The 14,038-nt window shown below is 40.6% G+C and overlaps 1 long non-coding RNA gene across 2 annotated transcripts; it reads left to right on the top strand.

Moving 5' to 3' along the window:
• Positions 1-8,513: 8,513 nt before the first annotated feature.
• LOC139073649 (uncharacterized) lies at positions 8,514-13,225 on the top strand. 2 transcript variants are annotated; one of them, XR_011522651.1, is made up of 3 exons: positions 8,514-8,763; positions 8,920-9,363; positions 12,897-13,225. It is a non-coding gene; the product is annotated as an uncharacterized lncRNA (long non-coding RNA). The 2 variants fall into 2 exon arrangements; XR_011522650.1 differs by having other exon boundaries at positions 9,176-9,363.
• The last annotated feature ends 813 nt before the right edge of the window (positions 13,226-14,038 follow it).

Below are 14,038 nucleotides of genomic sequence, written 5' to 3' on the forward strand. Positions count from 1 at the left end.
CAAGTCTCAGAGCTCAGGATTGCAAAAGCTATGAATTGTTTTCAGTAACTCAATCACAGAAGAGAAAAGCAAAAACAAAAAAACGCATTGACACATTGTCAGTGGTTTATTTTCCCATGTGTTGGTGGGATATTAAAGATCTTTGCAGATAATTCAACGCAGGCCTGGTTCTAAGAATAAAAGCTGGCATACTGATCAGTGAGGGAGAATTGTTTTTTCTCAAAAGCTACAGTGAACTCTTCCAAGACTTGGGAAGAGTGCGGGATTAGAAGTCACACTATCTTTAGTGTTAAGACGTAGCATCAGAACAGGTTCAGAACAGAATGGCCACAGCTGGAAAAATCAAGACTCAGCTGAAGTTTTCTCTATGTCATTGGGTATCAGCGGTTCTCAAACTTCAGCATGTAGCAGAATCATTTGGAGGGTTTGTTTCAACACAGATTGCTGGGTCCTGGGCTGCAGTTTCTGCCTCAGTAGGTCTTGGATAGGACCTGAGATCTGCACTGCTTACAAGTTCTCGGGTTATGCTGATGCTGCTGGGGCAGGTACCAAATTTTGACAGTCTAACTTCCAATCCCAGCTCAATGCTATCCAGTTGTGTGACCTGAGCCCTTCTCAGTGTCTTTCTTTGACTCAACCGCACCTACTCCAGAGCAAGTTCAGGAACCGCTTTAAGAACCACTGTGATGTATCTAATAGCATCTGCTGGGATCCCAGCTGATAAAAATATTTATTTCATTCTTCCTTCCAGTTTGGTGGGATCTGCTTTGCTTGAAACTTTGATGGGGATTTTCTATTTCTGGGGATCTCTGAAGATGAACTAATGCTGTTCTTCAGCATCAGGTCATGCGGTGCATGCCTCTGAGTTGGATCCTCATATGACTATAGAAGCTGCAACGTTGAACCTAGTAACGAAGCCTGATAATTACTTTCAGCACTTATGTTTTGAAGTGAAAACACAGTTGTTTTTGAAAGTCACGTACTTGTGTTCTTGTCTTTGAGTACTTCACAGCACCTAATGGAATCTCTTGAGTTTCGCAGGTCTTCAATAAATGCTTGTTGAGCTGAAACATTGAATTTTAAATGTAAACCTGGTGCCAAGAGCTCATCTGTAAAATAGTATCCTTTGAGTAGGTGGAAATAATCCGAATTTTATACACTTTATATGTGACTTAGAATTTATACAGAATTGAGAGAACAAATTATCTGTCTTCCTCAATCCTTATAAAAGTTGACTGTAATGATTGAGCATTTGGGGCTCTGATCCTGAATGATCCTAGAAGAGGAGTGTTAGTGGTCCCCTGACCCGGCTTTCTAGGAGTAACTTTCTGGCTCTGTGCCCCTTTGGAAGGCTTTTCCCTTATAGCCATTGATGGCTGGGTTCTGAACATAGTTGAAAATGCAATTTTGTATCATAGCAAAAATGCCATGAACCCCAGCTGGGTACCACCTCAGAGAGAGCTTCGCCCACCCTTAACCCAGGAGAAAGAGCGCTCTCCCCGAGTCTCTACTCTCCTCATGAAGACGACCACGAGAGATCATCAAACTACTCTCTCGTATAATACAGTCTGAATCACTGGACTCAGCACGCCAAATACGTATTGATCGTACCACTTTCCATTTTTAAATGTCAGGACAAGTTCCTTTATTTCTTTAGTTAATAAATGAAGTCCTCTAATGGGACGTTATGAGTGACCCGTTCTTGTTATCCATTTTCAAAGGTGGTACGTGAATCGCAAAGTCACAATATAAAACCACTTTGGAAATAGTTACTTGCCTAGGACTCAAGCAATTCATGTGACATGAATATAAAATGGTTCCTGTTTTATAACCGCATTTACAGTCAGTGAGCCTCAAAAGGTTGGCTGGTTAGATAATGAACCAAGATACTTTTATATTTCTTATGAGTGTGTTATATTCTTTTTCAATGTCTTATAGAGGTCTCTGGGAGATGTTTTCTCGGATATGGATATCAGGAATATAAGTGTTTCTCTTGAACAAATGGTTTCTTTTAATTTTAAACAATGTGAAATGTGTAGCTAATCAAGTTTCCTTTCTCAGAGTAGCTGTTAGACAACTTGGGGCCCATATGTGACTTGTCCATCAAAAGTGCATTTAATTTTATGAGACACGTGCTTTTGCCTTTTGTGTGTGTGTGTATCCTATTCCTTTCTTATCTACTTTATAAAAAAAGACTTTATCATTGTAAAATAATTCACGTTTATCTTAGAATATTTGGAAAATGTGGAAAAGAAAAAACAACAAACCGAGAATATTTTTGCAGTCTTTTTCTATGTATATGTAGATCTCTATTTAAATAAATTGACATAATAGGATGTAACTCCATTGTAACCCACATTTTTTTTTAAATGGCATGACTCTCTTATCATCTCCTCTTAATTTATGCTATCCTTCTGTGTTTTATATATCTTTGTAGACTACCTAAAATCCTTTAAGAACAGGGGAAGCTTTATGTGAATAATCAAACTTAAAAAAACAAACCTGTATCTGGTGACTTGATTCAGATGATAGAGGAATAATGTGATTAAATGAAAGGTGAAAGATATAACAAAATTCCCGGCAGTGTCCCTAAGCAATGATGTTTGCAATGGAGAGATGAGTAAAGTACATATCCTTCATATCGAAATATGCCATCCTTCATGTCAACATGGATTGCTGACTTATCCTTGAGAAAATACAGTCTTAGTCTGAGTGGTGTTTTGATGAGGGTGACAGATCTGTGCCACACTTAGGTTTGGACACAGCTGGGCTAAGGGTTCACTCTGCACTTGGGGATCAGCAGGAAGCCCACTGAACCCTACAGCGTTGAGGCCCTGTTTTGTTCTTATTAGTTGCAGGGTAACCTGCTGAGCCAATCAGCCTGAGCTGTGGGTCACCACCTGCCTCTGGCTGGCTCTCTTGGGCTCCCTGACAGCTCTTGCAGGGGTAACAATGTGAAATGCCATACCTCAGCTTCCTGGGATGAATTTGTGGGCAACGAGAGTTCTTCAACCAAGGATTCATACAGCACCCTGTGAACTGGCCTTCTGACAGATAAGGCACGACTTACCTGGTTGTTAAATCACATCTTTTGAAAAGATGCCCATGACTTCAAATAGATTCTTGAATATTCCATGGCTGATTACATTAAGGAACTAAACCAGCAATCCTCCTTGCTCTCTTTACCTCTGGGCCTGTGCTTTAGGCCCAGAGTGCCCTCACTTTGCATTTTTACCCAGGCTGTTAGCCTTGAGGACAAAGCTGAAGCACCTCTTCCTCCCAGAAGCCTTATCTACATGCAGCTCCTGCCGCGTGTGCCCCTGTGCCTGAGGCTCATGTAGAACTTAGTACTTATCACAGCATAATTGCTCGCCGTCACGTGCTCCACTGGGCTGCAAACTCCTTAAACACAGGGCTTGGATTTCATTGCTTACTATAGAAGCACACTATTTCTTGAATGAATAAATGATAGCTAGATTTCTCTCATCAAAGTTGAGTTTTTGGGGTGTGGACAGAGATACATAAGCTAAAATATTTTGAATACTACCTATACCTAAAAATAATTATCAGGAAGGCCATTACAATGGAGAGGAAAGACTTTAGGACCAAGGGGTTATCACTTAACTGTGTTTTTTGCTATTAGGCCCCTGAGGCCATGTCTGTTTTTCTACTGTTAGTGTAAAATGTCTTTCATTGATTTTTTTTTCTTAAAAATTAACTTTTTTCTTTAATGAAGCTCCTCCTTTTTTTTTTTTCTGAGGAAGATTCACTCTGAGCTAATATCTGTTGCCAATCTTCCTGGGTTTTTTTTTTTTTATGTGAGCTGCCACCACAGCATAGCCACTGACAGACAAGTCTTGTGTCCTGCATCCAGGAACCAAACCCGGGCTGCCAAAGCAGAGCGTGTGGAAATTTAACCACTAGGTCATTGGGGCTAGCCTAAAATTAATTATTTTTACACGCTCTTTTCTTCAATCATAGAGAAGATGTATCCAAAATGACAACTTCTCCATTTCATATTTCAATGAAAATTAGATAAATAGGATTTATCCTGTTTTATCCTGTTTATTCTATTACCCCACCTGAACCAGATTTTATGGATAAAAGCAAATACAAAGGGCAAGTAATTAAAGAATCATTTTCAAGACTGGCCACCAGAAAAGTCCAAAGATCAGTACTTGTTTAATCTGTTTCTTCATTTATTGAAGCATATAAAAATAATCAATATTCACAGTGATGTTCCATCATCAAAAATTTTGGGCTGATAGGAATAATGCATTTTAGAAAGCTTCTCAATAAAAACTCAAAAATTCATTTCAATGTAAACAATGTCCTACTGAGGGAATTAAGTTTTCAAAGTTAAGTCCTAAATGCCAATTAAAAGCTTTGTGAAAAAAAAAAAACAACACTTATGGTCAACAAATCAATCATGGAGACATGCAGGACACCTCAAAACAGCTGCTTTTCACTCTCTTATTAAAGGAAACTTTCAAATTTCCATGTTAAAGAAGTCAGAGAGTAAATGACTCTCTGAGGTCCGTAAGTAAGGCTTTATTTAACCACCACTTCTCCTCTTTCCACAGGGGCTGCTGGGAAATAGTAATGTATTAGTTAGGTAATTATCTCTAGCTACTGCAACAGGCAAATCCACACGTCTCAGTAACTTAATGTAGTGAAGTTTGTTTCCTGCTCACATGGAGTCCAGTTTGGGTTGGGGAGTCCTCCTCCATCTGGTAACCATCCCACCTGGACCACAGAGTCTCAAAGTCTCTGTTGCAAAGGAGGAGGAAGATGGAGAAGGCACATGGTCTGTGATCGTTTTGGCTTAGAAGTGACATGTATCACTGTGGTTCAGAGTCTATTGGGCCAGAATCAGGTTCAGAGTCTACTATGTCTCATCACCGGGCCCCAGATAACTGCAGAGGAGCCTGAGACATGGATATGAGCACGTGGATGATTGCAGAGCATTAACTGCTTCTGCCACAATATCCTTGGCAATTGGATCTCACTCATCCCCTTTTTCTGCCTGCTTAGTGTGCTACCAAAATTCATGGGGTAGGGCGTAGGAGGAGGGGAGAAACTGAGGACAAGAAGACATATGTAGTAGATATCTACTTTCTCCTCTGGTAGCAGAATCCACATTTCCTTATGAGAACCATCTATCTCCCAATTTCAGTTCATGTAGTTCTGGCTTGAGCTTTCCTTTTCCTCTAGGGCTGGGTATGTGCCCTACACCTGCCCAAGCAGAGATAGCCATGAGACAGGAAAGCCCTTCCGTCAGGTCTCCCTAGCTCTAAGGGTTACATATGCCTGCAATTCCAATAGCTGTGCCAATATAGTGCCACCACTGGATGTATCTGCTTGAAAATGAAGCCAAGCAAAGAGACCACAGAGCCAAAAGGAAAAAGACAGACTTTGGATGACATTGATAGAACCCTTGGAATAAGCAGTGCCAGTGTGTGCCTTGACTTCCCCAGTTGTGTAAACCATGTAGCACCTTAGTTTGAGCTGGGATGAGTTTGGTTTCTATAACTCACAAATAAAAGAGAAGACCTAGAAGTTATCACTCTACAAAACTTCAAAACAACATCCTTACACCCCTTTGTCTTTAAGCCCAAATAATTAGCAGTTGCCTAAGAAAGTACTGATAATTAGAACCTATACATTTATATCACAGAATTTTTGCTTTTGTAATATAGATACCATATAAATGAGGAGTGATTAATTGCCCTCTATGTGTTTCTTCTAATCCTACTTCAACTATTAGTAGTTTTGATAATCACCAGTTGGCTGATTATATCTGAATCAAAATGGATTTAATTTTGTCAGTTAATCATTTCCACTTGTGAGAAGTCAACTATTTAATCAGCTTTAAGAATATTGAGGGAGAAACTTCCCTCCATTCCTGTCACTTCCACAGAAATCAGACTATTAGTCAGCAGAATGTTTTGCAAATATCTAAAGTGAATCTGTGTAACGTTTTCTCCAGCCTTGGCACCACAAGGGTGTAGATCCACAGCCAGACCCAAGCTTTGCAGATAGTGTTAAGGGATTTGGCCCAGTTGTGCTATTTGACCCAACGCTTCTAGAGAAAAGTCTGAAAGAAGATACGCAATAACTTTCTGGTGACCCAAACTATGGTAACCTCAGTCTCTAAATCACACGACATTTGCTTACTTTCTTTCCAATAGGCTGATTAATTATTTGTCTTTATTTAGTGTCCTAAATCAGGAGCCAAAAGAAGTTGGAGCAGCTGGGGCCAATTTTTAGATTTAAAACCAATGGAGCAATTTGGCTGTCTGAGGTGGAACTGAAGAGTGACTTTTCTTTAACATTGTCATCACCACAGTGTCCAACCTACTCTGTTCCAGATGTGCAACATCTGGGCCTTGAGGAGTGTGGTTAGGAAATCAAACAAGACATGTGGACATCCAAAATGAGATAAGAGGCTCCGACAGATCGCTTTCCTTTCTTATGTAGTGTCTTTCATCTGCTTCTGTCAAAGTTTGCTGGAAACCTCTATCTGGAAAGCAGAATTTCTCCTCTTTGATAAGCAAGGCAGCAAATGTAAAGAAAGTTTTATTGTCCAAGATAAGTAAATGACCTGAATAAGAATCCACATGAAAAGTCTCTTAAATCCTCCCCATGCAATGTCCTCAGGTAATAATAAGGTGAATTAAACCAAAGTCCTCTTACTGGCCCTAGAGGAGTGGCTGAGAGGAATCAAGTTTCTCCTCAGAAGACATTTCCTTTCTTCCCAGATTGCGCCTGTTTTTCCTTCGACATATATAAGGTAGACATTGTTTTCTTCCCTGTGTTAGAGTGAAGACCTAACAACTCAGTCGATAATTTCAAACGACAATAATTGATACACAGCAACTTTGGCTGGGAAAAGCTAGTGTTAAGCTTTCAGTAGGGTTCTCTAGGGATAAAAAGAGGCTGATCATTTGACTATTAGCCTGTTCTTCATTAAAACTCTCCTTCTTAGACTTCTCAAAAAGTTAAAAATAGAAATACCCTATGACCCAGCCATCCCATTACTGGGTATCTATCCTAAGAACCTGATATCAGAAATCTCAAGAGTCTGTTGCACCCCTATGTTCATCGCAGCATTATTTACAATAGCCAAGACGTGGAACCAGCCTACATGCCCAGAAACTGATGATTGGATAAAGAAGATGTGGTATATATACACAATGGAATACTACTCAGCCATAAAAAAAGACAAAATTGGCCCATTCACAACAACGTGGATGGACCTCGAGGGTATTATGTTAAGCGAAATAAGCCAGTCAGAGAAAGACGAACTCTATATGACTCCACTCATAGGTGGAAATTAGTATATTGATAAGGAGATCTGATCGGTGGTTACCAGGGAAAAGGGGGGGTGGGGGGAGGGCACAGAGGGGGAAGTGGTGTACCCACAACATGACTAACAAAAATGTAAAAAAAACCAAAAAAACAAAAACTCTCCTTCTTATGTGGTTAACATGATCACCTCATGTCTAAAAAATCCTGAAGTAACATATACAAAGTCTGGGTTGAAGCTAGGATTATATTAGCATAATCCTAACGATGGAGCAAACATCCTTTGTCAACTAACTATTGAGTATTTGTTGAGGATACTCTTTATGCTTGTGTGGTATTAAGTGAATGAGGGCAGCGGATCAAGTCCTAGTTGGTGAGATAATACTAACACAGATTAAACAATGTCCACTCGTAAAAGGCAGCATACCATTAATGCTATGTTATGTGGTATAGACTAAAACTCTTTAGGAGCTCAGAAAACAGGCTGCAGTCATGATAAATAATAGCATGAGTGAGAGATTGTTCTGGGATTTAAGAAAGTTTTAATCACCGACCATGGACCTCACCCACTATATGTGCCTGAGATGTACACACACTTAGTCACAAGATAGACTCGTTTGGGAATATGGGTAGCTCTGTGCTAATGCATCATCCCCACTGAGGAAAGAGCATTTGTAGCTTGCTTAGTGTGGCTTTGTTGCACAAATGTTAAAATCATTGGAGAGAATATTTATCCATAATCCATCCCGTCCTTTCTTATTCTCATAGAAGAGGTCTCTGAAAGGTAAGATAGTCACCTTCCCGAGGGAAGGACAGGACTCAGTGATGGAGAAGGCACTTTGGAACTGGGAGAATTGCCTGTAAAATCAAATTTAGGCAAAGAGATAGCCCAACAGCCATTCATAAATCGTTCCCTCATGAAGAAACAATAGTGTGCACTGGATAATTCAATAGAAAACATTAGTCATTTATCATCCTTAATTATCAGTCATCTCTAACTGCATCTGGTTTGCATTTTTTATTTGAACGGTTTTTTTTGAGTTGGACCCGGGCATTTTTTTCTTCCGTTCCTGACTCCATTTTGTTATTCTTTTTAAAATTCCATCACTAATTCCCATGATGTGAGGAGGTTCCTATTTCACCAGGCACAATAAATCAAGCAGCTCCTCTGTCGTAACATTGTCCTTACTGTGCATTTGTCCTAGGCCCCGGATCGCTGAGTTTACTTAAGGTTAGAGAGTCAAGCTGCTTTGAGGACAAACTCAGCCAGCGCCGAGGGTATGCACGTAGCCCTGAAGGTACACAGCTTCAGTCAGCTTGATGGAGAACAGCTGCTTCGGAAAAGTCAAATGGCAAAAACTGACCCTGGGACGTTTTGAAGTTTGTGAACTCTTGTCCTACTGCTCTGGACAGCGTGTGGTGGCCGAGGTGCACTTTTGCCTGTGGAACTGATGGGTAATAGTCTTCTCTCATGAAATAATAGTCACAGCTAGTATTTAGCAAGAATGTTCCACATGCTCTGTGTTATACAATTTGCTTTTATGCTTTGTCACATTTAATATTCAGAAAAACCCTTTGAGGGAGGTAAATCCTGTTATTTACATCTTTCAGATGAGCAAACTATGACCTTGGAAAGGTGTAGTTGCTTGTTAAGTTCTCAACTGGGGAGGCCCTGGACCGTAAAGGTAGAATAAATCAGAACCTCAAGCCTGCATGAGGTAGGCCGATGCTATAAATTTCTCCAGAGAAAATCCTTTCTACCATGAAAATCTCAGGACAAGAGAGGTCAGCTCCTTGTTTTTCCTCTCCGCGGTATGGGGTTTCTCAGAGATTTTTGGTGGTGGCTAATTGATCATGGTGTCCCTAGGAATGAAACAGCCGGGCAGTCTGCTGGAGTATTGCTTGATCTGCAACATCGAAAAACTCTAGTTCCGGTGGCCAAACCCTGATTTAAGTTGCCACGATGGAGAGAAGGACCACTCACCAGGTTTTCTGGCCTAAGCCAATTCACAGACTCAGAGCCTCTTGAGCAAGGACTCTTCATTACGGTTTCAAGTAAGTACGAGAAATCTTCCTGCAAGTCTTTTGTCAAAAGAACCTGCTGCCATTTGATAGACTGTGTGCTGTGGAGAAGAAAATACCCAGATCGTTCAGGAATTACTAGATACTGGCTCTTAACTAGGTTAATTCTTATAACCTAAACTACCCACTGTAGTCTACCAGTTACAATGAGAGTTTTCAGTGGTCAGGAGACAGATGAAGTCTGAGCCCAGATTTAACTCACAGTGAGCCCAGTTTGTCAACTGGCCCATCTTGTGGTTATTTCCTCGGTTCCCGTATATGTATAACTGGAATGTATAATTGGCAATAGTCAGAATCCCCACAGCGACGCTCTGACTCATGGAATAAGGGCCATTATGGTAGGAGGGGTGAAGTAGAAGCCCCTGGAACATCCCATCCCTACAAATATAGTAAACTGGAAGCAATGTCATATCCCTGGGGGAAATTGCAGAGATTAGTGCCCCTGTCACAGGCTTGAAAGGTGCAGAATGATACCTACCCTGTGCTCGTTTAACTCCCCTGTTTGGTCTGTGCAGACATAGACTGGATCTTGGAGAAGGACTGTGAACCACAAGCTAAATCAGGTGGTAACTCCAGTGGCAGTTGCTGGTATGGTATCTTTACCGGAGCAAATATACACGGGTCCTGGAACTTGGAATGTAGCTATTGACCTGCACAGTACCTTTTCCTGCAAACCAGTGGCGAGGCCCACCAGAAACAGTTCGCTTATGTCTGGCAGAGCCAGCAGCAGACCGTCACACTCTTGAGTCAGGGCCGCATCAGTTCTGCTGTCTGCCATAATATGGTGCACAGAGAAATTGTCATGACGTGGCACAAAACTTCACACCGGTTCACTACAGAGCATTGAGACGATTGGATCTGACAAGCAGAAAGTAGCAAATCAGATGCCTTAGTAATAAATACGTAAACAAGAGAGTGGGACATAAATCCCACAAAAATTCAGGGCCCACCACCTCAATGAAATTTCTGGGGGTTCAGTGGTCTGGAGTAAGGTGAAAGAGAAGTTGCTGCACCTTGCACCATCTACCAGGAAAGAAGAGGTACAATGCAATACAAAGAGGTATGCGGTTTTAAAAAAATTTTTGAGGTCACGTATACCACATCTGAGTATGATGCTCCTAACCATGTGCGGAGTTACTCCATAACGCTGCCAGTTTGGAATGTGAACCAGAGCAAGAGAAAGCTCTGCAGCAACCCTGGCTTCAGTGCCTGCTGCTCCACCACCTGGGTCTTGTGATCCATCAGATCCAGTGACAGTGTGTGCATAGCAAATAGGGATGCTGTACAGAGTTTCTGCAAAGTAGATTTCTAGGCTTTTGGAGCAAATCTATGCTTTCCTCTACAAGTAATTATTCTTTTGAAAACAGCTTCTGGCTTGCTACTGCACCATGTAGAGACTGAATGCCTAACCATGGGTCACTAAGTGACTGTGTGGCTTGAACTTCCCATCATGAATTGGATGTTGTCTGACCACCTAGCCACAAGGTTAGGTATGTACAGCACAATTTGTCGTCAAGTGGAAATGATTCATGAGTATGGAAGATGACCTGAGTGGAGCCATATTAAAATAGAGCAGAGCAGCCATTTCAGAGGAATTGCCTTGCACATTTTGTTTTCTTTATCTTCCAAACTGGACCAAACTGCCAATGTTCCAAGAAGTCAGTAAGGACAAGAATATCCTGTTTGTAAGAACTGATGAAACTGGACTTTGCTGAGGACCGAATCGCTAACAAATCAATGAAGTACAAGTCTAGCCTTTTGCCTGATGATCAAATCTCAAGCCAATCAATGAAGTACAAACCAGTCTTACCTCATCTAGCCCAATGAACTCTTCTTAATACAACTTACCTCATCTCTCTCCTTTTTTTTTTCATAAAAACCCTGAGCCCCTCTCCTGTAATCAGAACACTGTTTGGGTTTGTACCTGAATCAGTGCTCCCTGAATTGCAGTTCCTTGATTCCAGATAGACACTGTGCCTCTTCAACTGGTTTCTGTTTTTGTAGGTGGACAAGAGACTGAGCTTGGGGAGGTCTAGAAGGGTCTATAAACTACTCTAGTAGGTGGTTCAGACTCTTTCAAAACTGATTCCTGTTGCATTGCCTCCTCACCCTCAATTCATGCCTATGATCCCTAGAGGAGTTTCCTACAACCAACCGAATGAGGAAGAAAAATCTTGAGTGTAGTTTATAGATGGTTCTGTGTGTTATGCCAGTACCACCAAAAGTGGACCTCTGTATAATTGCAGCCCTACTTAGGGGTGACGTTGATATATATACCCTGCTGTTTCTGTTTCTCTGAACCCTGGATAATACAATAGACAATACTGTTGTGATGTAATATATTATCAATATATTTTGGTGTATTTTATTGTAATTTCAATTTTGTGCATTGTAATATCAAATTTGTAGTATAATATACATGTAATAATGTAATATCAATTAACCAGTCACTATGCGTTTTCTTTGAAGACTTGGTTGCCACCCTGTAGAATCTCGACCCAAATTATTATCATGTTCTCTTTTTAAAATTAGCTTTTTATTTTGAAAATTAGTCTTTAGGTAGGTCTCCATTCTTTAAAATTCTTTAACTATTATCAGTTTTGATCTACTTTCAATCAGGTTTTTCAGTGTTCTGGAAATGAGCCAGGATACTCTTATTTCATTTTATTTTTTACAATTTTGGAATTTCATATCCTCTTATTTAAATTATTCTCTAGTTTTTGTTTCAAAGATCACTGTTTTCAACAGATAACAGAGAAGCAAGGGCAAAGATTCACCCTAATCCATTGACCTCACTTTTCCTCTAACTGTTTCTTGTTTTTAACCATGATTTTTACAGAGCATTCTTTTTGGAAGCCTCAGCTTATTTGGAGAGCTTCCCTTTTCTGATATACTTTCAGTCCTTGGCAAACCAATATCCCACCATTGTTTCTCTCTCTGAGGTGACTGAGGCACCATTATTGAGCTTACCAACAGTAGTTTCTAACTCTTCCTTCTTCTGGAGCTCTCTCCCTTTTCCCCGACCCCAGTTCACCTAAGTCTAAGCATAAACATCTTTTGCTCTGGGAGATTTCTATGACCCTTTGCACTAGATTTGGTCCCTTAAGGGAAGCCCTCTGCTGTTTACTTCCATGTACCCTGTACCTCCCTTTTCTGAATTTTTAGCAAACTTTCATCATTGGTTAAATATCTGTCTTTTTCACTAGTCTGCACATTCCACTAGGGCAGGAATCTGACTTGGTTCCTGACATAGGTACCAGTTAACATATGCCAGGAAGTGCTGTAGGCTCATTAGTTATTCATGAAATGGATAGTTACCCATTCTTATTTCATGCGAAAGCTCGTCCCTTTTACCATTTTCCTTTGGTCTCTTGCCATTTCAAATTCCTTTACCTTCTAAACGTATCACAATGTTTGCTATGTGAGGGAGCATAACATATTTAATATGAGAAGGCTATTCCCTGCCACCTGAATGCGCCTTAATGTCTTCTATGTTTTCTTTGAAGGTCCACAGCATCAGTGAGCTACCATAGGCCCATCCTGGACACAATGGAGTTTTTCAATCTGTTGACATCCCGGCTGTGTTCAAGGTGATGACTGCCTGTTGTCTCTTTTCTAGCTGCAGAGGTTAAACAAATGGATGAGAAGTCGTATCAGAGGTCTATGGTTTTAAAAGTTGGAGGAAAATGTCCTTAGATTACTCACATCAAAAGAGCACCTTTTTCTAGCCTCTTATTCCTGTGCTGATTTATTTAAAAGTAATCAATTCAAATGAAGAACTATTCAATTCACATATCATCCAAATATAACCACAAATGAAATTTTGCCCACTTTATTCACTGAATCATGAATGAATTACTTAAGCTTCCATTATTACTTTAACACATTTGTTTAGCTTAGTTCTTGGCAAAATTTACTTAAGCCACAATGAGTGTAAAAGAGGTCCATTTAGTTAGTGGCGTCACATCCATGCAGTTGCTCAAGCTAGAAACCTAGACGTCATTCTTGACTGCCTTTTCTCCGTTCCCATATCTATCTGCATCAAAACATTCTGTGTATTTTGTTAATTCTACCTCCTACTGCCTCTCAAATTCATCCCTTTTTCTACATAATGGGTTTCTACTACTGTGCTTCATAATCTCATAATTTTTCACTCAGATTACTGCGTCTGCTTCATCTGTTCCCCCTGTCCTCAGTCTGTTTGCCAATACCAGCCAAGTCAAGCCACATCATGCATCTTCTTACTTTAAATACTTCAAGGATTCCACATTGTCTATGGAGTTAAGTTCTTGCTTTTTTGCTCCACACTCTACATCCTCCATCCCTGGTTCTGGTTCATTTTTTCAGTCTTATCTTGAATCGCTTTTTCCACACTCAAAGCGTCATGATATCTTGTGACTTTAGGCCTTTGTACAAAATGATTCCTCTGCGCCAGCCCACCTTTTCTCTCTCTTTGGTGCAACTAAAACCCTTTGATTTTACTATAGTTGAGGCACCACTTAGGGATGGGCTAACCCTGCCTCCAGACTCCCCATAGCTCCCTGTGCTTACCTTCGTCACGGCATTATTCACGTGGTGTTGTAGCTCTCTCTTTGTCTGTCTCCTCCTCACCCCCCAAAGAACTGTAAGTTATTTGGAGGCAAGAGCT

This window comes from Equus przewalskii, chromosome 9, assembly GCF_037783145.1.
Source record: "Equus przewalskii isolate Varuska chromosome 9, EquPr2, whole genome shotgun sequence".
Lineage (NCBI taxonomy): Eukaryota > Metazoa > Chordata > Mammalia > Perissodactyla > Equidae > Equus > Equus przewalskii.